This window comes from Sturnira hondurensis, unplaced genomic scaffold, assembly GCF_014824575.4.
Source record: "Sturnira hondurensis isolate 20B ecotype Veracruz unplaced genomic scaffold, ASM1482457v3 Scaffold0009733, whole genome shotgun sequence".
NCBI classification, from domain to species: Eukaryota; Metazoa; Chordata; class Mammalia; order Chiroptera; family Phyllostomidae; genus Sturnira; species Sturnira hondurensis.
The window spans coordinates 5,805,490-5,808,752 of record NW_028082364.1 but is presented as its reverse complement, the minus strand read 5'-3'; the positions used below and the strand labels follow the sequence as shown (position 1 = coordinate 5,808,752).

Below are 3,263 nucleotides of genomic sequence, written 5' to 3'. Positions count from 1 at the left end.
CAGAGAAAGTCCCCTTCCCTCCTAGATTCCCAGGGGCTCCCATAGGCGGGATGAGGCCAGACTGACTGAAAGCTGGTGTAGCCTGGGGCTGCAGCCACTGGACCCCACTCCTGCAGCCCGGTCCCACCCCCGACCCTGTGGCGGAGAACGGCCTCCCAGGGCCCAGGGCCTGGGTCTCTGACCCCACCGCCCGCAGCAGTGGTCCTCAGCCCGTCTGCACTCAGAACCGCCTCCGTAGTGGGTCCTGGGGTAGCCGCACCAGTGTCGAAGCGCCAGGGCTGAGGAGCCACAACAGGGTATATTTTGTATGTAACTTTGTTGTGTGTTTCACTCAAATGATTTTTAGAAACTCTAAGTAAATATACATTATCCTTTGTATTTTAAGCAATCACAGTGAAGCGCAGGCCTGATGCTCCAGGACAGGCTGTCTCGGCCGGGAGCCGGGGAAGAGGCCCCGCCCGCAGGAGGCGGCCCGGCCGAGGTGGCAAGGGTCCTGGGCCCCGCCCACGCGGGCCCCGCGGAGCATCCCTCCCCCAGCTCCGCGGCCTCCCGGCCCAGAACCGCACCCTCCAAGCACCAGGCTGGGGCAGGAATCCACGGCTCCTTTTCCCCTGCGCCACGCCCTCCTGGAAGGGGCCAGTGGCACCCCGGGTCACATGGCTCTTCACAGGCAACCCTCCCTCCCCCTCCCCAAGAAGCTGGTGCCCAGGGCCCCGCTGCTGGCCGAGGAAAGGCCTCTATGTGCTCCCGGGGCGGGGAAGCCATTCTGAAGACGGCTGGTGACTGTCATCCGAGCCCCGTCCTGGGCACAGCGCTGGCCTCGGAGCAGCACTGGAAAGGAAAACAGCTCTTTTCCTGGACGTCACCGAGTTCAGGACAATAAATCCAACCTGCGGGTGTACCGGCCCCTCCGCTTCCGCTGTCTGGGGCTGAAGGCAGCGAAACCGCCCGCACGCCGCTTGGGCGCGTTTCTGCGGCTCCCGCCCCCTTCAGGCGGGCGGAGGCCCCGGAGCCCGGGCGGGGGCTGCTGGCCGACGCCCCCGTGACTCACTCCAGCCGTGCGAACTGGACCCTGACTGTCGCCGTGGCTGCCCCAAGAACTTCTCTTCGGGAGAACACGGGCCGGCTGCACGGACCCAGGGGGCAAATTTGTGAAAACCTACAGGGAGCAAAGCCCCCCAGCGTCGCACGGCCTACAGCACCGTGGTTCCCAGGTGGGCCTCGGGGCACGACAACCCAGGGCAAAGACGTGGGAAGCGAGGGGAGACGGGCACAGCGTGAGAAATACAACCGGTTCGACCTGCCCTGGTTATAAAGGTCGCGGGTTCGACCCCCAGTCAGGGCACATACCAAGGTTGCAGTTTTGAAGCTCAGGCAGGCCTGTATGAGAGGTGACTGTTTCCCTCCCTCTCACTCTCTTCCTGCCCCTCACTCTAAAATCAATAAGCACGTCCTTGGTGAGGATAAGAAAAAACCCTCATAGATAGTAAAGGGAACCCAAACTAAAGCAATGAGATATGTTTCTCCCCTGTCCAACTGGCAGAGTTTTAAGGACAGAGTCACGTGGTGCCCAGGGTAGAGGGCGCACCGTCTCCACAACTGCTGGGGAGGCCCCAACTCTAAACACAGCTGTCAAGGTGCTGCCGACCTCATCACTGTTAAGATATAAACACATCTATATCTAAACTGTCTCCAGCCTTCTACGAAGGAATTCCTCTTTCAAGTCAATGTCCTGCAGAAATAATCAAAAAGGAATCTAACATTTTCATGCACAACTGTTAGTATAATAAGTGTTATTTATAAATAGAGAAAAATGGGAAACAGTCTGAAAAGCTAACAGGGACAGGGTCAGGGACGCACACTCACTGGTACCGCGAATGACGCTCACGGTACAAGGAAACACACACAGGAAGTAGGAAAATAGAGGCCAGATAACTGTGTGCGTGGGTTGGTTTAGCGAAGAAGGAAATCCATGCAACACAGACAGGCCCGCAGTCGAGGGCGCCGGATGCCGACCGCGACCCTCTCCGGGAGGTGACTGTGCGGTGGTCTTTGCTCTTCTCTCTACTTCCCTTTATTTCCCGCATTTTCATCTACGGCCGTGTCTGACTGTGGAACAGGGGAAATTACGTTTTAAAGTGCTGAGGAGCGCTGTCCCTACGGTGAATCTTGGAACTTCTCGAACCACTTAGAGACTTAATCCGGGAAGAGCGTCCCCTCTCCAGAAGGAACTAATAACCTAATTAAGATAATGGGTAAACTGAGCAGATGAAACGCTTAAGCCGCTAGTCAGGGGCAGGTGGAAGCGGAGCCTTCGGGGGCGGGCAGCGCAGCGAGACCCGGAGTTTTCTTCGGCTGAAACCCAAGGCCGCGTCTGGTCCCCGAGGTGCTCCGAGCCCTCCCTGACGGAGACGGGCAGAAGCTAAAGGAACAGACCCAGCCTTCCAAATGCTGGGTGGGAGCACTATTTTCACTCTGAACTCTAAACCCAGCTAAGCTGTCACCGAAGCTTTAGGGTGGAACACAGGTCTTTTGAGACGCACAGGGTGGGAAGCAACTTCAACCCCCGAGTGCCCTTTCCTGGGAAGCCACTCGGAGGAGACACTCCACCGGAACGAGAGTGTGGCCTCGACCTCAGAGGAGGGAACAGCCAGGGGTCCCCCTGGGGAACAGCGACAGGGGAGGGCTCTCGGAGCAGCCAGCCCGCACAGCAGGCAGAAGGCTCCAGAACACGGCAGCAGATAAAATACGTCTCCCATCTATCTGAGCATCGTGAAAACAGGTGAGATCATCGGCAGGGAGTTGGGGGACACTGAATCAATGCAAAGTACCACGAAAAAGAGTAAGCAAATCAGCAATAATGCCAATGACTCATTCAAAGAAACTAAGAGTTGAGCGAGAAGGAAAGGAATCTTCGTACATACAGGCCTTCAGGTGTGAAAGCTAGCCCTGCTCGTCAAAGTGTGAACTCTCCCGGCTGGTGCGGCTCAGTGGATTGAGCGCCAGCCTGCGACGAACTGAGGGCGCTGGTCTGAGTCCCAGTCAGCGCACATGCCTGGGTTACAGGCCAGGTCCGCGGTTGGGGGTGTGCAAGAGGCAACCAACTGATGTATCTCTCGCACATCAAGGTTTCTCTCCCTCTCTTAAGAAAAGAAAAAAAAAAGGGAGCCCCGACCACTGATCTAACCAAAATGATGAGGCTGGGACAGGGTTGGGGGGGCCCTGGGTGTTAACACAGGGATGCTGAGCAGAGCCGCACCTCC

At 57.6% G+C, this 3,263-nt stretch overlaps 1 protein-coding gene across 2 annotated transcripts in view; it reads right to left on the bottom strand.

Moving 5' to 3' along the window:
* The window catches only part of RADIL (Rap associating with DIL domain), a 49,066-nt gene that overhangs the window by 15,460 nt on the left and 30,343 nt on the right, over positions 1-3,263 (bottom strand). The gene's annotated exons all lie outside the window — the stretch shown is intronic.